Here is a 21,679-nt window from a genome sequence, read left to right on the forward strand (position 1 = left end):
GACCCTGGCGGGAACCGCCAACACAGGCTGCCGCATTAACACTCCGACCGCCACGGCGGTACAAACAAACAGCGCGGCGGTCACCGCCAACAGGCAGGCGGCAGACAATGTACCGCCCACCCTATCACGACTCACCAATCCGCCACCTTTTCCGGGGCGGGAGCCCCGCCGATAAAAACACGGCAGAAACCGACATCTCTAATGGAAAACGCTTACCTCGACACACTCCACGCGGAATCGGAACAGCATGGAACCGAACTCCACATCCTCCTACCCATTGCCTTCCTGCTCTTCTTCCAGGATCACGAACGTCGCCGCAGACGACAACGGTGAGTACTGCACCTACGACACAGGGGAGGGAGGAGGAGGAAAGGTTACGGACACACACATACGCCACACACCCACCCCCACCCTCACCCCCACCGAAATACCTACACACCTATGGAGATTAAAAAGTCAGAGTGACGCCCCCAACCCACCCCCCCCCCCCCAAAAAACAAAGACAAAAGGCAATGAATGTAAAAGTAGAACTATATTATTGCAACAATAAAGTATAGCGACCTTAGCAATATATGAAGAATTAACACACATCTAGAACTATATCCATACAAGTAGGAAAAGTCCGGCCCAGTCTTTCAAAGTCCAAATGTCAGTGGGCCAATGTGCAGCAACACATGGGCAAAGCCCACACACGAGATCGAGTCCATTGGAGAGAACACTGCTGGGGCATCACTAAAATAAAAAACAGGCACCTCAGGGGGAAGGGAAGGGGGGGCACCTCAGCCACATGAGTCCACGACGCCAGATCCACGAAGGCCCTCCATGCCCACTGTGCCATCCTGGGGAGTGCAAAGCCACAGTCTCTCAAGTCTCTACAGTGGGTGGATTGCCCACTGTGCCATCCTGGGGAGTGCAAAGCCACAGTCCATCAGGTGGATTACAGAGACCACTGGTCATGGAGGAGGCATGGTGGGCAGAGTGCGTTGTGAAGGCCTGCCCGACCCAGAACCGGGACTGCCAATGGGCCAGCGGTGCTTGACAGGAAGGGCCCAGCGGAGCGGTGCTTGAGATGAAGGGCCCAGCCGAGCGGTGCTTGACAGGAAGGGCCCAGCGGAGCGGTGCTTGAGATGAAGGGCCCAGCGGAGCAGTGCTTGAGATGAAGGGCCCAGCGGAGCGGTGCTTGACAGGAAGGGCCCAGCGGAGCGGTGCTTGACAGGAAGGGCCCAGCGGAGCGGTGCTTGAGATGAAGGGCCCAGCGGAGCGGTGCTTGACAGGAAGGGCCCAGCGGAGCGGTGCTTGACAGGAAGGGCCTTGCGGAGCGGTGCTTGAGATGAAGGGCCCAGCGGAGCGGTGCTTGAGATGAAGGGCCCAGCGGAGCGGTGCTTGAGATGAAGGGCCCAGCGGAGCGGTGCTTGACAGGAAGGGCCCTGTTCAGCGGTGCTTCTCACGGCGGGGCCCTGTTCAGCGGTGCTTGAGACGGCGGGCCCTGTTCAGCGGTGCTTCTCACGGCGGGGCCCTGTTCAGCGGTGCTTCTCACGGCGGGGCCCTGTTCAGCGGTGCTTGAGACGGCGGGGCCCTGTTCAGCGGTGCTTGAGACGGCGGGGCCCTGTTCAGCGGTGCTTCTCATGGCGGGGCCCTGTTCAGCGGTGCTTCTCACGGCGGGGCCCTGTTCAGCGGTGCCCTTCACGGCGGGGCCCTGTTCAGCGGTGCTTCTCACGGCGGGGCCCTGTTCAGCGGTGCTTGAGACGGCGGGGCCCTGTTCAGCGGTGCTTGAGACGGCGGGGCCCTGTTCAGCGGTGCCTGTCTTGTGTTTCCAGTGAACCACACCTGGCCAATACTTGCCGCTCAGTCTGCATCGGACCTTTCCGTTGCGGGGCCCTCCTGTGATGGAGTCCTGGGGCCCTGGGTCTCCTCTGAAACCCCCGGAATGGGGCTGGTGGGGCCCTCATGGCCAGGTCGGCTGCTCCCTGCCTTTTGCTCCTTGCTGCCCTTGCCCTCCTTGGCAGACTGTCCGTGGCCCTTGGCTCCCTTACCCGATGTGGCAGGTGACGGGGCAAGGCTACCCTCCTTGGGGGCAGGCGTATCAGGCCTGTCGCGCCTGCCCTTCAGTTTTTTGCTCCTCTTCCCAGGGGGGGCTGGCTGTGCCTTTGCTGCTGGACGATGTCCCAGCCCAAGGAAAGGGCGGACTCCAAAAACCAGGCACAACGTTCTTGGGAGTTGCTGGGCTGGTGGTGGCTGAGGTGTTTGTGGAACTCTTACGGGATGGAGGGGGTGGGTCAGGTGAGGAAAAGAGGTCCACTTTAGAGAGGAAAATTTTCTTTGGAGCCATGGGAAGGGTAGCTGGAGTGGTTATGGGAGTGGAGGAAGAGGATGTGGTTGTAGGAGAGTCAAGTGTGCTGTCTTTGGGTGCAGGTGCTTGAGCAGGAGGCTGACGTGAGGTGGATGGCTGTTGTTTGGGTGCCTGACTGCGTTTGTGTGGTTGGGAAGCGGGGGTGACAGACACACTGGGAGAGGACACAGGGGACGTGTACATGGCAGTGGGGGTGGTGACTGCACGTGTGCGGACTGGGCTGGAGGGTGTGCTGGTGATGGGTGCAATGTCTGATGGTGGTGTGCTTGCAGGTGTGTGTGGAGACGTCACAGGGAGGGAGGAGGGAGACGAGGTGGTGGGGGACACAGAGGAGGTAGTGACTGTTGGCATGTCTGCATATGGATGTTGCTTGGGTGAATGCTTGTGGGATCTGTGGTGCTTATGTCTGGATGAGCTGCCCTTGGGTGTTGAGGTGTGTGCAGGCTGGTCTGTAGGTGTGGATGGGATAGGCAGAGGAACAGGGGAGTGGGACTGGGTGGAGGGAGTCAGAAGAGGGAGGCTGGAGACAGGGACAATGGCTGCCGTTAGTGCTGAGGCCAGAGCGTTGAACGATCGTTGATGGGCAGCCTGACCCGAATGAAGGCCCTCCAGGTATGCATTGCTTTGATGCACCTCCCTCTCCACACCCTGGATGGCATTCAAAAGGGTAGACTGCCCAACAATGATGGTCCTCAGGAGGTCAATGACCTCCTCACTGAGGGCAGCAGGGGTGACTGGGGCAGGGCCTGAGGTGCCTGGGGCGAAGGAGATGGCCGGCTTCCTGGCCTTGCGGGCACGGGCCGAAGGCCGAGGGTCTGCTGGGAGGGCGGAGCTGGTGCGCTGGGTGGCGGCTGTACCTGTAGGATCGGTGGGCACGGATGTTGCCGCCACCGCAAGGGAGCTCCCTTCCGAGGACGTGTCGGTGTCGCTGAGGTCTCCACGGGTCCCCGTGGTGGAGCCCCCCTCGCCCTCCGTCTCACTGGTCATGTCGGAGTCTGTTGCATGGCCCTCCGGGGCCATGTGAGATGCAGCTCCCTCTTGCGCCGATGCCACTTCTCCTCCGCCTGATGATGCTAATGCACACATTCACAGAGAAACAAAGAAAAAGGGGGGGTGGTGGAAAACATAAAGACAAGTTGAGTGCATGCATTGGGGACACCGTTGGCGGAGAGGACAGACACAGAAGCCCCCTGCACTACGCTGCGCACTTGGGGTACACTACTCATTCACTGGGACATGCCCTACAAGCCTATGGGCGACAACTGCCCACACAGTATACACTGGTCCATGAATCGCGTTACTAGGCACCCTACAGAGGTGGGGCACAGGACCATCCCTCACGGACGGGCCTATCCTACAGAAATCGCCCTGGCCTAGGGATACCCACAGCCCTCCTCCCCCACATAGGCACCTCCACTGCGCGCAAAATAGCTGAATGTGCTGATACTCACCCCCTTGTGTCTGCTGTGATGTCCTCAAGCACCCATCTAAATCGGGGTAGGCCACCGCCAGGATCCGGGACATCAGGGGGGTCAAGGTACGACTGGCACCCCTCCTAGGTTGGGAGGCCATCCCCAGCAGAGCCTCCGCGGTCTTCCTGCTCCCGCGGCGGATGTCCTCCCACCTCTTGCGGCAGTGGGTGCCCCTTCTGTTGTGGACCCCCAGGGCCCGGACGTCCTTGGCGATGGCACGCCAAATGTCAATCTTCTGATGGGCGCTGACCTATGTGACATGTACATGGGGGGAAGAGAAACATCATCACTTTTCTGCATGCTCGATGTGAGTGGCCCCCCCTCCCCAACCTTGCCATGTGGCACATGCTCTCATCTGTCGTGCCATGCATTCGTCATTCGCTGCCCTCCCCTCCATCGTACATCCTCCCCACTCAACCCAGGCATTGGGCACTATGCATTGCCCCTGTGTACTCACCTGTTGGTCTGGAGGCCCGTAGAGTAGCGCATACTGGGGGAGGACCCCGTCCACGAGCTTCTCCAACTCCTCGGAACTGAAGGCGGGGGCCCTTTCCCCAGTCGCAGAAGCCATTGTCACTTCCAGACCGAGGTCACAGCAGCACTTGCAGTATAGGTCCTCTCCTGTGGATGATCAGGTCTCGTGTGATCAAGCAGAGAGAAAATGGCGGTTACGGTCGCGGCGGTGCGTACCGCGGCGGTGCGTCCCGCGACCGCTGGCGCTCACCGCCATTGGCTCCTGAAACCCATAGGGTTCAATGTTGTCCAATGCGGCTTTGCGCCGCGGACTGCGACCGCCTACCGCCACGGTGCGCCACGCTTGCGCAATGACCTCACTTCACATTGTCACACTTCACAGGTCAGGCAGCCGCCATTTCAAGGGCCCACATGGCTTAATTCCTACTGCGTCACACATGGCTAGGCCTTGCACCGACAATCATACTAGCCATTCAATCCCGAGAGATTCGTGTACTGTGCATGCTGTGGGCACTTACCTGTGGGTTGCTTGACTCTGTGCTCCATGTTGTCCTTCCTAGGCACCGTCCGCTGGGACTTGCGAGGAGACGCAGGAATCTTCCCGTGTACAGACCGCTGGTGGACCTGTCGACAATGGAAGAAAGACACGTCATACTCACCTACAGACTCAACCGTGCCACTATACAGGAACTGTGTGCCCAGCTGGAGCCAGACCTGATGTCACCCATCCGCCAACCCACAGGGATTCCGCCTCTAGTGCAGGTGCTGTCAGTACTGCATTTTTTTGCCAGTGGATCTTTTCAAACTACCGTGGCCATTTCATCTGGGATGTCTCAGCCTATGTTTTCAAAGGTGTTGTCCAGAGTGTTGTCTGCCCTGATGAAATACATGCGGAGCTACATCATTTTCCCTGAGGTGGGTGACTTGCCTACAGTGAAGGGTGATTTCTATGCAGTTGGACACATTCCCAATATCATTGGTGCCATTGATGGGACCCATGTGGCTTTGGTTCCCCCAAAAGACGATGAGCAGGTGTACAGGAACCGAAAAAGTTATCATTCGATGAAGGTCCAGGTGGTCTGTTTGGCTGACCAGTACATCTCCCATTTAAATGCCAAGTTCCCAGGGTCAGTGCATGACGCTTACATCATGCGAAATAGCAGCATCCCTTATGTGATGGAACAGCTACAGAGACACCGTGTGTGGCTAATTGGTGACTCTGGTTACCCAAACCTGCCTTGGCTATTGACCCCAGTGAGGAATCCCAGGACCAGTGCAGAGGAACGGTACAATGAGGCCCATGGCCGTACCAGGAGGGTGATTGAGCGGACCTTCGGCCTCCTGAAGGCCAGGTTTAGGTGCCTGCATATGACTGGTGGATCCCTAATGTACTCACCAAGGAAGGTGTGTCATATCATCGTGGCCTGCTGCATGCTTCACAACCTGGCTTTGCGACGCCAGGTGCCTTTCCTGCAGGAGGATGGTCCAGATGGTGGTGTTGTGGCCGCTGTGGAGCCTGCGGAGAGTGAAGAGGAGGAAGACGAAGAGGACGACACAGACAACAGGGACAGAGTGATACTGCAGTATTTCCAGTGACACACAGGTAATAATCTACTCCTGCATTGTATTATATCTGTAACTGTAGTGGCTCTCTACTGTCTGACCTTTCACCCCAATGTATGGTAACTTAGTTGTGTATATCACTTCCTATTTCAGTGATCTGATCCCCACGGAGTGCCCTCTGTTTTTTTCCCCATGGACTACCGCTGTGTGACACTGGTATGTTGTCATCACAATGTAAATAGAAATGTTTTGTTGGTTATATCGAATACATTTGGTTTAAATAAATAGATAGCAGAATCCAGTTGGTTTTTGTGCAAAAATTGTGTTTATTTAAGTTTTCAAATAGGTTTATAGTTCAAAAAGGGTGATGGGTGATGGTGGAGGCATGTCCATGGCAGTGTCCAGACTGTCTTTCCTACAGGTCCATTGTCCATATGCCTGTGGAAGGTGGAGCAGGGGCAGTTCAAGGTTGGACAGGGTGAACAAGTGGGACAGTGGGATGACATCCGGGGGTTTCCGTGCATGGCAGGGGTCTTGACATCCTACTCTGTCTTCTTCCTCGATCTCAGGCCTTTCTTGCGGGGTGGTTCTTGTTCTGCAGGGGGTGGGGTCCGGGAGGGCCGTTGCTGTTGTGTCGGGGCCTCCTGACCACTAGCGCCGGCAGAGGTGGTGGGCTGTTCTTCCTCCATGCTAGTGGCAGGGGCCCTTTGGGGGGCCACATGGTCCCGCAAAGTGGTGACAATCTGGTTGAGTGCAACCACCATTGTACCCATTGCGGAACTGATGCTGCGCAGTTTTTCCCGGAACCCCATATTCTGTTGCTCATGCAGAAGCAGGATCTCCTGCAACCTGGCCAGGACCGTCGCCATCGTCTCTTGGGAGTGGTGGTACGCTCCCATGATGGTGGTGAGGGCCTCTTCGACAGTGGGTTCCCTAGGCCTGTCCTCCCTCTGTCGCACAGCAGCCCTCCCAGTTCCTCTTTGTTCCTGGGCCTCTGTCCCCTGGACGGTGTGCCCACTACCAGTGCCCCCAGGTCCCTGTTGTTGTTGGGGTTGTGGGTTACCCTGGGTGCCCTGTACTGGTAGACACACCGCTGCTTGACCTGTCCTGGAGACAGAAGCATGGGCCCGCTGGGTGGGTGCTGTGCTGGTGTTTCCAGTGGGGGGTAGGTCTGCTGTGGCCTGTGGCTGACTGAGGGTAACCGACTGTCCAGAGGTCCCCGATGGTCCGCTGGTCATCAGGTTCTAGGTCGACAGAGCTGCTGTCATCACTGGGGGCCTGTTCTGGGGGTGGGATGGACACATCTGGACCCTCCTGGCCGGTGTGTTGGCGTTCGGGCCCTGCAGGGGTAAAATAGTATGGTTACTGATTTTGTGTGTGCCATGGCGTGCGATTTGTGGGTGCCCTTGTCCCCCAGTGCTGGCAGTCCCATGTGGGAGGAGTTGTGAGGGTGGTTTGGGGGGGGGATGGGTATGTGCAGTGGTCATGCTTAGGTGATGGGTGTCCATGGTTTGTGTTGGCATTCAGGGGTTGGGGTTGGGTTGGGTGGGTTGTGCTGGTGAGACATTAACAGGGAGTATGTGTGCTGGGGGGTTAGGGGTGAAGGTGGGGGTGTGGGTTGGCATGCTGGTGGTTGGGGGGGGAAGTAGTTGAGAGTAGACTTACCAGAGTCCATTCCTCCGCCTACTCCAGCGAGGTGCTCAGGATGCAGGATGTTCAAGACCTCTTGCTCCCATGCTGTGAATTCGGGTGGAGTGGGTGGGGGTCCGCCGCCAGTCTTCTGCACAGCGATGTTGTGTCTTGACACCATCGACCGCACCTTCCCCCGTAGGTCGTTCCAGCGCTTTCGGATGTCTTCCCGATTTCTGGGATGCTGTCCCACATCGTTGACCCTGTCGACGATCCTTTGCCATAGCTCTGCCTTCCTGGCTATTGTGGTGTGCTGCACCTGTGTGCCGAAGAGCTGGAGCTCTACCCTCATTATTTCCTCCACCATGACCCTGAGTTCTTGGTCCGAGAACCTGGGGTGTCTTTAGGGTGCCATGGGGTGGTGTGGATGAGGTGTTGGGTGGTGTTTGTGGTGATGAGTGTGGTGGTGTGTGGTGTTTTGTGCGTAGATGTGGTGTGGGTGATGATGTTGGGTTCCTGTGTGTGTTGTGGTTTGCGTTCCCTGTGCTCTCTCTCTGTGTATTGCGCCTTGTCTCTGAATTTCGATTTGTGGGGGTTTGTGGGTGATGTGGGTGTGTGTTTTATATGGTGATGGGTGTGTGGGAGTGGTGTGTGTATGTGTATCAGGTGTGTGTATTTCGAATTGTCCGATGTGGCTGTGTTTTGTAAAGGTGTGTGCATTTTGAGCGCGGCGGTGTGTCCCGACAATGGAATACCGCAGTTGAAAGACCGCCGCGTGGATTTGTGGGTCGTAATGGCATGGGCGTGTTTGTGTTGGCATGACGGTGGAGGTTTGGTCATCTCCAGTTTATCACTGACCGCTGATGAGGCGGGCTTCAGTGGATGTCGGGTTTTTGGCGGTTTGGCAGTTGTGGGTCAGAATGACCGTGGCGGTTTACCGCGACCGCGGCGGTATGATGGCGGTCTTCTGACCAGCGGTAAGAGCCTTTTACCGCCAGGGTCAGAATGACCCCCTATATTTGTAACTACATTTGACTCTTTTATTGTTAGGTGGCCTATCATTAAGGATAAATGTAGCTAGCACATCTAGTTGTCTGGGATTGGTACTGGATTGGTCTTTAATGGTATGCAGCTCATGTGCCTTAATACAAGTTCTCACACATTATGTTTACCTCCCACTCCAATTCTGTCCTATTCCTTACTCATTCAACAGGTTTTCACGTCTGCAATGAAACTTCATGGTGCTTCTGCTATGCTTTTCATCATGGTCTCAAGACAGGCAATACCAGGATACTGCTACATAATTTTTTATGCGTTATCAATTATTTCTTGTTATAAATATCTTGGGAAATATGTGTGCTCTTATTTTGAATGCCTGCTAAAGCAACTCATTTATGTGTTTGTATATGCTAAAGACTGTTTGAATAGGTTAATTTAACTGTCACCTTCCTTCCATTACAGATGCCCTGTGTCCATGTGTCAGAGTCACCAGATCCTCGGGGTCTGTGCACGTTCCCAACACGTCCACCACTGAACAGCTCCACAACTCTGATAGATAAATCACAGAGACTGAGAGAGTTCAAGAGGGGAAGAGGGGATTAGGAAGGGAACAGCTGGGAAGGAGACCTGTAGTAAGAAAAAGGTTAGAATACACAATATGAAAATTATATCTCCTGAAATCTACACTAGACTATGATTCTAAGCCTAGTCACTCTGAAAACATGAACAATCTAATAGTTAAGTTTAAAATGACTAAGTTTCAAGATGGCCGGATACCTGTAGGGGAATCAAGATGAATTAAATGAAAACTTTCTTATTCAAGTACTTTCCTTTACATGAGGATCAGAAAAACATTCTGACAAAATTTTAAACCAGTCATATAAATCCTGTTTTGAGAATATATACTAGGACCATACAATATTGCATCTAGAGACTCTGGCCTTCTGTGTACTCTTAAAATGTTTCAACACAAATTGCGCATATTGCAGATATATATATATATATATATATATATATATATATATATATAGTAAACACCATAAAAGGATTGTGCACCATGAATAACACAATATGGATTCAGGAAACAAATCACATAACTTGTCAACTCGAATATTACATAATAAATATCTTAGAATAGTGGCATACAATAAACAACATGAAATAAACTCGAGGAGAGAATCGTGCGTCTTGCCGATTCGAGTGTCACCATGTAAAATATCAAGAAATGGTAGCATGCAATGAATATCAAAGTCAAATCATCATTAATCAAATCGAGCGTCTTGGCAATATGTAAAACACAATGTAAATGTCAAGAAATAACAGCTCACAATAAATAACAAGATCAAAGTACAATTAAACGAATCGCGCTTCTTTTGCCGATTCTTAAGCCACCATGTAAATGTCAAGAAATGGTAGCGCGCAATGAAGAACAAAGCTAAATCCTCATGAAAGGATTTGCGCGTCTTGCCAATTCATAAAACATCATGTAAATGTCAAGAAATAGTAGCGTGCAATGGACAACAATGTTTAAACACCATAAAACAAATTGCGCGTCTTGCCGATTCTTAAGCCACCATGCCAACATCAAGAAATGGTAGCACGCAATGAATAACAAAGTCAAACCTTCATGAAACAAATCGCGCGTCTTGCCTATTTGTAAACTACCATATAAATGTCAACAAATGGTAGCGCGCAAGTTATCTGTTACTCTTTTAAGAATTAAACCAAGAATATGAAAATTCTCAATAACGGGGTCGGGACAGTCCAACCACCGTCTTACCGCCTGGAACAATGATCACCAATGAAGGATGAAGGGCAGAAGACTGGAAGATCCAAGTAGGCCGCCGGGACAGGAGCTCAGGAAGAAGCTGTTGCTCTGCACCGGAACCTCTGAATAGTGAGCACTGGGAGTTAGGCTGGCTCTCTTTTATAGACTCTTGGCCCAGCCCAGAACCACGCCCAGGCATGTTGCAGGGAAAGTCTCTGGAAGGCCCTGGAAAGGGGCCACACCCTAACATACTCTGAAAACCTGCAGCAATACATTGCAAAGGAACAGTATTTGTAAGCATATTAAAAATAAGTTTTCAGGATTTAACTCTGCAGTGCAAAAGGTTAAACCACAACATATCAGCACAATGCATAAATTACGTTGTTTTGAGAGTGCTGGGTTTTTGCATTTTTGACGCCAATAGAGCGCGTGCTGCTCTGGTGTTGACACCATGGAGTGTCTTAATGCTGCATCATTATATCATAACATGATCCTAGTTCCTCATCCGCATCCATTAATTGATTTCCTAACCCCCTCCCTCTAGTTGTGAGATCTATTTTGCTGTAATCCATTCCTACCAACAATTGATCTCATATCTGGCGGGGTAGGGGTGTAGTGAAAGCACATTTAAACTGTTAGAGGAGGGTAAAAAAAGGCAACACCATATTACTCGTTGATCCTTCTGTGAGACATACTGGTACCGAAAATATACTTGAAACTGGGCCTCTAGTTGGCAGAGGTATGCACCCTGTCCAAGTAGGGAACACAAGCCTAGTTAGGGTAAGTCAGTTCCACGCCACAAATTAACCTGTGCCCACCATCTGATAGCTTAGCACAGAGTAGACAGGCTTCACTTAGGAAGCAATGTGTAAAGTATTTATGCAACACTTAAAACAGTAAAACAGTGAAAATACCACACAAAAAGATGTCACGCCTGGCTGGTTAGAATAATAGAACTCAAGTTTGTAAGTAAAACAAGGCCCTAATGACAACAATCCAATAAGTAGAAGCTGAGTTATGATTTTTTAAAGGTTAAAATGAAATATAGTGCTTAAAGGCATAAAGCGCCAACCGCCTCTATCTGGCCGTGCTAGAGCGGGTGAAATCTGAAAAGTCAGGCTGACTGTGAAGGAGCATGGGTCAGATACATGGACCAACCTTGTCCCGTTGAAAAAGTACCTTGTAGCGATGTCGGCGGGACCAATATGTGGAGCAGAGGAGCCAATGGGTCGGCGTCAATCCCACTGGATATGTGTCAGTTCTGAGTAGCACAATCCAAGAATAGATGTATTTGTCCTCAGCGCAGCAGCGCTGCATCTGTGTCGAAGGGAGATGCGTTGGTTCAGCTCTTCCCTACCATCCTGCCCAGGATGGGCCATCAGGATGTTGATGGTCCATCAGTCACACCCAAGCTCCCTTTGTGTGTGGCTGTCTGGAGGGAATGCACAAGAACCTAGCTGTCACCCACCCAGATGTGTATTCAGAGACAGGCACTCAGAGACAGGCAGAAAGATGATTTAAGGTAAGAAAATGCCAACTTTCTAAAAGTGGCATTTTCAGAATTACAATTTAAAATCAGATTTCAACATCAGTTGTGATTTTAGATTGTGATTCCAGAGACACCAAACTTGGAGGTCCTATTTCTTCCCAATTGGAAATTACACTTATAAAATGTAATAAGGCAGTCCCATTGTTAAACTATGGGAAAGACAGGCATTGCAGTACGGAAAAACAAATGTAAGAGGTTTTCACTACCTGGACATGTAAAACGTAAAAGTACAACTTTTTTAAAACACAGCACCATGTTCTTGGGGCTGTCCAGGGCCCACTGTGGAGGTGATATATGTATTAAAAATGAAGGCTTGGGCCTGACAAGAGGGTTAACTTGCCAGGTTAACATAGCACTTTAAGGCTGCAACCACAGGCTCTGTAATGGCAGGCCTGGGCCATGTTTAAAGAGGGTGGCATAATCAGTGCTGCAGGCCCACTAGTAGCATTTAATTTGCAGGCCCTGATCAGATATAGTGCACTCCACTAGGGACCTATAGGTAAATTAAATATGCCAATTGTGGATAAGCCAATCTTACCATGTTTCAAGCAGAGAGCACACACACTTTAGCTCTGGTTAGCAGTGGTAAAGTACCTAGAGTCCTAAAACCAGCACAAACATGGTCAGCCAAACAGGAGGTCAGAGGGAAAAACATTAGGAGAAACCATACCAAGGATGCAAGGTCTAACAATACTCAATAATGGACTAAGACTAGGTACATTTTTATAATCTATGCTGCATGGAAAATCTAGCTTCCTGACTTGAACACTCATGTACAGTAGAATAATCCATACTTTGCTTATAAGTTATGTAACTTTCTTATACTTGATACACTAATTCTGCATTTGAAAAATATAGGATGATTGATTTAGCTAAAAATGACTGTCTACTGTTTTTATTAATGCTGGCCTCTATTTTGGCTCTACCACTGACTGTATTGTCATTCATGCAGCAGAATCTGTTTTGCTGTTTCACCTGCTCAACTCAAAATACAAGTAGAATAGTTTCTTACCTATACTCCTAGCTCTCCTTCAGGGGTATCTCAATTGATAATCATAAGCACTGAATAGCCCAGCCAATGTGCAAGATCATAGAGCACTTTTTTTAACGTCACATTTTGTGTAGTATCTTTGCCTTACATCAGAAATGACAGGAAGTATATGTGGCACAACATTATAATTTAGCAGCCTAAAAATAGGCTATGCTGCCATTTCCATGTATTTACTTTAAAAGATAGAAGAAAATTAATTGTCTTAAAAAGGTCACGAAATCAAGGAAAAGTGACATTTTACACACATGCTTAACAAGACTTTAAATTTTCTTTTCAAGCAAATGATTGGGAAAGATAGCACAACACAATTGTACGTGATGAATCATTATAAGAAAGACAAAAGAACACTGCACCTTTAAAGCCACCCTGCTTTTGTCTTTACTAAACACTTGCATGTTGTGTATGATACATACATTTTTTGTCTTGTGGTAGTAAGGCAATTGGGTCACGGAGCCCCACAAGATACTCCCTTATCTTAATATTCAGACACTTGTGGGAAGTGCTTCTAGATTACTATTACTACCATTTCTATGTTAGTCTTTTGTTATATTTGCATGCTTAATTAGCTAAAACGTCACAAGTAGCAAAGAATGAGTCCATGTCTATCAGGTAAATAAATGCAGAAATATACCATTTTACATATCCATTTACTCTCAAAACACAAAATAAATATGAAAAAATACAAATAAGATGGACAAAAAATAAATATAGATAAATACAGATGAAAATGTTAACAAATCTATACCATAAAACTAGGAGCCCTAATTACAGGCATGAAACCATTTCTTTTACTTCAATGTATCTCCATTGATAATCAAACACCCAAATAGAATAGCTAACTCATTCCCTAAGCAATGAGGGAAGAGATAAAACATATGAACTCCTAAGCACCGCAGTTCTTAGAGTCTTTTCCTACTTGGGCAACTGTTCCGGTCTAAATCAACAAAACAGTGTCTTGTAAAGGTGCTAACAGATCTCCAGGTTGCTGCTTGCAGATACCAGAGATTTGAACGTTTCTTAGTAAAGTAGCAGTATCAACATTACCCCTGTTTAAATGGGCTTTTGGCTTTCAAGGTAAGGTTTTGTTAGCTTTCTCGTAGTCTAGGAGTATGTAAGAGACTATCCATATAGATAAAGATTGCTTGGATATGACAAACCAAGTCTGCAATGGACCATATTTTACAAACAATTGCTTAGACCTTCTCAAGTTTTTTGTTTTGTTTAGCTAAGCCATTAGCACCGTTCTCACATCAAGAGTGTGGAAAGACCCTTTCTGTTGGAGAAGAGTGATTCTCAAAAAAGATAACTCCTGTGAGGCCATTTTGAGAGGGAGAAAAGATCTGTGAACCACTTCTGGAATAGCCACTGTGGAGCAATAAGAATCATTCTGACCTTTCATTACATTAGTTTGACAATCACTGACAGCAGGAAGGGAATGAGATAAAACAAATTTGCCTAGCCAATTGATCCTGTCTTGTAAAACCTCAAGGCAAAGTCTGGGCATTTCTTTGTTCTCTCTGTTTACAAAGAGGTCTATCTAAGGGAAACCACAATCACAAAGATTTCTTACAAAAAGGTGTTGTTTAATATCTATTCATGGTTCTCTTGAACAGTTCTGCTGACAGTGTCAGCTTGCACATTCAGAATATCTAGCAGATGGACTGCCATAATCCTGAGATTCCTGGACACTAGCCATTTACAGATGGTTTGAGCTTCCAGGAACATTGCTATGGATATTGTCCATTTTGTGATATTGTCTCTTCCAGTTTGTTTAGAGACTTTGCCTTGAAGCACGTAAGGAAAGACTTCAGAACTAGAGGTAACGCTCTCAACTCTAGGAGACTGATGTTGTATGCCTGTTCCTCTGGGGACCAAGAGCCATGAATCTGATGGTGAGCTATGTGATCACCCCTACCCAATAGGGAGGCATTCATTACCACTGTTTGTGTTGGGATGCCTTGATGAAAACCCATTCTCTTGAACAGTTTCTCAGGAATATACACTAGCTGAGTAGTTTGTTTGATTGCTTCATTATGGTAAATTTGTCTTCCCATTTTCCTGAGAGCTGGTCCCACTGATCCTCCATACATTGTTGCAGAGGTTTCAAGCTCACACATGCATTTGGTACCAGGAAGAGGCAGGTTGCCATTGATCCTAGTAGAGACAATATTTGCCTTGCTTTTGGAGTGCTGTTTTCTTCAGAGTGTGGCATTTTTGAAGGATAGTTAAACATCTCTCTTCCAAAAGACATACATTTGTGATTATTATATACAGAATTCTGACCAGGTAATGAATGGATTGTACCAGGATAGAATTTGATTTTTTTGATTTACATGCAGTCCCAATTGGTTTAGGGTGATAACAGTTATTTGGTAATGTTTTGCAGCCTTGTTAATACATTGAAGCTTTGATTACCCTTCTGAGATGTGCTGCAAGACCACCATCCATTTTTAAAAGGTCCAGCGTGTAAACTTGAGACCAAAAGGAAGGAATGTGTGTTTTTAATGGTTGCTTCCCACTGTAGACCTCAGGAATTTCCATTGTTCTTTGCCTATCAGTATGTAGAAATAGGCACTTTTCATAGAGCTGGGGCAGGACTTCAAAACCAACACTGCCCATGATGTTGTCATCTTAGAAAGTGGGGCCAGGTCCATGAAAATCAGCACATTTTAAACCTGCAGTGTAGAAAATGTGTTTCATTTAGCTGGGGGCAGACTTCAAAGCCCACCCCGCCCATTGTGCTGTCATCTGAGGAGGTGGGGCCAGGCCCTTTAAAGTCAAACATTTTTTGCCCACAGCGTAGGTTGCACTTTTCATTGAGTTGGGGCAGGACTTCACAATCCAACCCCACACCCAAAGTGCTGTCTTCTGAGGAGGCATGACCAGGCCCTTTAAAACTAACGCTTTTTGCTTGCAGCAGGGCATGCTTTTCATTGAGCTGGGATAGGACTTCAAAGCTCGCACTGCCCATAGTGCTGTCATCTGAGGGGATAGGGCCAGGCCATTTAAAACCAATGCTTTTTGCCCTTAGCGCAGGACGCACATGTTGCTCGGTGAAGAACATCCATCAGCTGGCCCATTTTCACTGGTCATCGACTGAAAGAGGCCGGGCTGAGCCACCCTCATTAGTTGTAAATCGGTATTGAAAGGTTAGTGGCCTGCTAATATTGTGTGTTCCGTACATATACAAAATATTGTTTCAGCAATAAGGTTGACGTTTCATGCTTCAGCAATCTTTAAGTACAGCTCTGGTCAAAGTGTGAGTGAGCTGAGTCCTATAATGAGATTTTGCCACTAAAAATGGGAAAAAGAAAGGCAGCCGAGGCGCCAATGAGAATGACATTTGTATTTGGAATTTATAAAGTGCATTATACCCTCAGATGTCATAATGCTGGTGGAGAAGAGTGACTACCAAAACAACAGATGAGAGATCAAGCACATTCATCAAGGGAGAGAAAACGTTTTTAGCTGCTTACAGAAGACAGCATGGGAGTTTTTACTCGCAATGTGAGTAGGAAGAGAACTCCAGAACTTGGCGGTGTTGGAGTCCCGAAAGAAGCGCCCCCCACCTGACCTTTCTAAACCTAGGAATGACCATCTTTCTAAGCGAGGCAGCCCTAAGCAGTCTATCGGGGGTATATCAGTGGAAAGCCGCTTATTTGTATTGACATGAGTTGTCAAAGTGGGCGGGATCGGAGGGGCACTCTGTGCCCTTACTTTTTTAATTAATAAAAAAAACATTCCACTACTTTTTATTAAAAGACAGCCATCCCTAGATGGTTTCATTCAGGGACTCTCCGTCGCTGTGAGACCGAGGAAGGGACAGGCAGTTTAAAAAAAAACAGGCCTTCTTGCCAGGGTATTTGCTTGCCTGTGTGCAAATGCACACAACTGGTTAATCTACACATGTGAAGGGGGCCTGGAAGCTGGTTTAATTGACCGAATCACATGAAACTTTGTGATGACAAATATTTATTCTTATCATTGGTAGTGCAAGGGAGTTACCAGCTGAGCTGTGAAGTGTGTGCTTTTCAAGGCAGTCATATAAAAATAAATCATTAGTACAGTCTGGGTATTACTAAAATCTGTAGCTTGGAAGCACCATTTTATCTGAAATCCTTTGGCCCATTTGATAGCAGTTTGTCTTATACTGTGTGTAATGCAAGTTTAACATAATGACTTGCACCTTCTCAGTGCTTTCCGTCACAGGCTGGGCCCTCCTAGCACTAACAATACACAAGTCACTATTCTCCATTGCACAAACCAAAATTTTAATCTGTGGCTTTCTCGTTACACACAGACCTCTGCAGTGAGTTAACTAATAGATGTTTCATATTGTACAAATGTGTGCAGGACACTAAATATTTTTTCATTTAACAAACTGTGACTTATTTAATATGTAGCTATGTGAAGGTGAAAAAACGAAAACACTTACAGAATATTTTGTCTCCGCTCCCACACTACTGACCCTACCCCCATTGCATGCAGCATCAAAGTTCCCATACTTCTTTTAATGCAACTCAACCACTGATTTACATGATCAAACAAATCTGTGAAGCATCCTCCTAAGAGTAATTCCCTGAGAGAAATTAGTGACTTAGTAGAGGAAGTGGAGACCATCCTCAATCCATCTACTATTTCTACCTTTAATCCCAGAAGCAATTCAATAGCACAAATATTTTGTTACGAAGTCAGACAAACTATGTAAGACATCAAGTACATTCAGAAACCCTGTTCCTATAAACAGATGTGTCATCATGGAGCCCCTCCAAATTGAGTCATTGTGTGTAACAACTTACACCTCGGTTTCTTGTGAACCTATGGCATAGCTGCCAAGGTTGCTAAATGTGCCATTTCCATAATTTCAGTGTAAATATGAGTGACATTTCAACGACTATGAGTGTCACTTTCTTGCAAGCAAAATCAAGCGATGAAGACGAGGGAATGATATAAATATCGTAATATATGGAGAATCCTATACCTCCCATTGTACACCAGCACCTCCGAGTGACCCTCAATAAATACTACTCAGGGCTTATCTAGATAGCAAAGTGAGAACATTTTACAAGTAGGTTTTATCGCACTTGAGGACTCGCGTAACAATCTCAGGCATTGCAGGAATGCGGGATACTAACACGAGATGCATGACACTTGGCAGGCCTGCTATTGTGACTTGTGAAAGCTGCTTTGCTATACTGGCTTAGCTGAAATCTTTTACATTGTGCAATCTGAATAATCCAAATAACTCCCTTTTTACCTATCAATCCATTCTAACTGCAAAATGTTGCAGGTTGTGAAGAAGCTTAAGTTCTAGCTAGCTCTTCTCTAGGCACAGGTCAAGTCACTAACTACCGAGCTATCAGCAACAACACCTTGTTTACAACAACTGGTTTCTCTAAACCATCAATCCACTACGCTATGATAATGTGGTGGTAGTGATATCCCAGGAACAATAGTCAACCACTCCTCCCAACCCCCCAAGGGAAAAGGCTACTCAGGCCACCTGTGGCCACTTTAAGAGATGGTATCTCCTAGCACAAAGTCAAGCCACATACAGAAACCCACGTATCGTTCCTCAGGAAATATTTTATTCACTCGAGATGGGAAATATGTCTCCTCTCCTATACGTACCTGCCTGATTCCCATCTGAATAAGGGCCCATTACTAGGCAACAATCTCCTGTGTGCTCTGCCATAAAACACCTCTTTAAGCCTTCTTTCGTTAATGATGCTCATGTGGTGGGTGGGAGGTCTATATACTGGTGCAACGTGACCAGACGTTCATGAGGATCAAGAGAAAGTAGAAAATCATGTAATTCATTGGATCTGAGATGTTCACAAATGCACTTCGTAATTTGTTCAGATATTGTGAGGGCCACACGGTGCTCAGTACCAGAGGACAAATATGACTATGTTGAAATATTATTGTCATCTGCATCCCTGGTTGATGGGCTAATAGCACTGGAATCCCGAACTCAAAGTCCTATATTCATGTATTTCTGCTTGAAGTATAACCTGTTCACATGAAGGAATGAATGCCAACCAGCTAAATACATCACTCCCTAAGACCTCCCAGATGACCTCTGCTCAGCTGTAGAAAGAGTGAATTGACTCTGCACGCAGGAAGCCCAGAGGTTTTCCCCACTATCTTTCTCTAAACGTGATGAGTACTGAAACATTCTTTCCTAGAGTACTGGTGGCCTCAAATCCAAACTATCAGATCTAAACTAGGAGACTTTTTTGACTAATTTCATATTTGTCTGTCTCAGGAAAATTGGTGTGCGGAGCTCGTCTATAGAACAGGCTTTACTAGCTTTTGTATTGAAGCTGTTTTGAAAGGGGCAGGGGGGGCAGTAGATGGATTGACGATCTCACCGAATATTACACTTAACTGCAGAAATACAAGGCATTCCATGAACTTCTTGGTTTATTGTTCATTTCACCCGAATGTAAGTATTTCTGTATTTTCAGTGTCTACCATAGGAATCATGTCCAGCATAAGGAGTCTAGCACAGTCATTTGTCTTGAGTCTTATATTGATTGTGACAATTCATGAATTCAGAATTGGCCATTACAGAGGAGGAAGATGCCATCTGAGGGGTTTCACAACTAGAACTTCCCCGAGTAAAAAGGCAGTCAGCCCTTTCTATTCAACTACTGGAAATGACAATTAATCTAGATCTTATGACCTGTAATGGCCATTCCCCTCGAATGCAGTAGGTAGTCACACCTTTAAGAGGCAAAACTAATAAAATAGGATAGACAATATCTTGCTAGCCGTTCAACTGTGACGGCATAAGAAGGACATGATAATCCTTGTTAGACTTGACAGTGGGCACAATGCCTTACTCCTAACAATGAGAGGATACCTGAGAATTAATTCCAATGCTCACAATTTTTTACATCCTAGGTATTTAAGTCTCTTAAATAATAAGCAGACACTAATGTGGTCTCATCTAAAAGTCCAACCAAGTACAATGTCTCAAATCTATAGTAAAGTGGCAGATACCATTGAGCAAATGAGAAATAAAGGAGCTTCTGGGGAATGAGTGAATTTATTACTGAAATCTCATGACTTTATTTGACTCTCTTCGCAAGTCTTTTACCAGAGAATGTAAAGGACCACCTAAATAGAAACCTAATCATTCTTGGTACAACAATGTAGTCAAGCGAAAGCAGCCCTAATTAAATCTATTAAAGGCAAAGATCAGGACCAAATAATTTTGTCAACTAGAAATTAAAAGTCAGTGCTGTCCAAAGCAAGATGTATTTGGGAGACGGAAGTATGGCACGACCTGATGATTGCAGCTAAAATAGTAGAAAAGAAATCTGCCAAACTTGATTTCAACCTTCAGTCCCAGGGAAGGTAGTGCATTTTCAGGGCTTACACTTGAAAGCTTATAAGGTACCAAGTGTGTCCTTAGACACAGAACGTTCCAAGACCGACCAAATGCTAAGTCCTCTAGTTAATTTACTTAAGGATTCCCTCAATGTTCTTGATTCATTAGTCCCTTGTAAGTGCCCAGGACCTGATTGCATACCAGAAGATCTGTCTGCTTCTGACCAGCGAAATAGGGCCCGTAGCTAAACCTGCTCACAAGTTGTATTTTGATTGGCGGTAAGCTCCCCAAATTATGGCATGATGCAGTAATTGTCCCAGTTCACAAGAAAAGAAAGGAAGTCACAAAGACCCACGACCTTATAGGCCAATTAATTTAACTGACCGGCTTCAGAAGCTCTTCTGTCACCAAATATTGGGCCAATGATAGCAAAATTTGATCAAACTTTCAAGCATGCTTTTGTCAGAAAATCAGTACAATTGACCAGATATTTTGACTATGTTTAATTCACTGCAAAACCTTGAGATTAGCGAAGGCCACTTGTTCGTAACATTTGTTGATCACAAAGCAGCTTTTAATTTTATTCCTGACCAGTGCTGGGGAGGTTTGGGTGACATTGGGGTCCCTGGAAACATTTAATCAATCCTAATAAGATAACATGAGATGAATTACCCTCGAGTAAGATTTGGCAGCAAGGAGGAGTTGACTAGTCATAGTTGAATAGAAAAGGGAGTTCGTAAGGGTTGCGTTTTGGCCCCAAATCTCTATCTAGACTTTCCCTGCAACAACTCCCCTAAAATAGGAGCCCTAAGAGTGCAAGTGTTATTGTTTAGATGATGACACACTTCTCAACTCTAAAACCCCTGCTGGGATGCAAGCTTTGATTGATCACTTTTTAAACTTTTGTTCAGAAAGAAGATTGGAGTTAAATACTAAGAAAACTAAATATATGTCCTTCAACCCTTATAAATCTTTAAAAGTGTGTATTAAAGCACAAAACTACATTCTTGAGCTAGTGTCAGACTTTATCTGCGAGTGAGGCTAACCAGCAATGCTTCTTGGTCACAGAAAATTACCAAGAGTGCATTGAAGTTGCAGCAGGAGTCCATGGCTTTTTCCAAATTGTACAAAAATACTAAGTCAAGAACTCTCTCTTCCGCCCTTGAGTTACATAATGACAAGACTAAAGGGCAGTTCTGTATTGATCAGAACTATGGGGACATGTAAAAGAAACAAGGTTAGCCGTGGTTGAAAACAAATTTATTCGGTCTTGCAACCTTCTCCACAGCATGTTTTTACAATAGGATGGAGACTTCTTGACAAAGGTGCTATCTATGAAACAGGGATGACGTATTTGGTGGAATTGTTGGTGGAGTATACTTGAATCTGAGACAATATCTATTTTGCACAATATTCAGAACCCATTTGTCGTTGGTAATGGTTTTACACTGTTACAGGTAAGATTTATGCTTTTCCCACAAGAGT

The sequence above is a fragment of the Pleurodeles waltl genome, chromosome 5, assembly GCF_031143425.1.
Source record: "Pleurodeles waltl isolate 20211129_DDA chromosome 5, aPleWal1.hap1.20221129, whole genome shotgun sequence".
Taxonomy (NCBI): Eukaryota; Metazoa; Chordata; class Amphibia; order Caudata; family Salamandridae; genus Pleurodeles; species Pleurodeles waltl.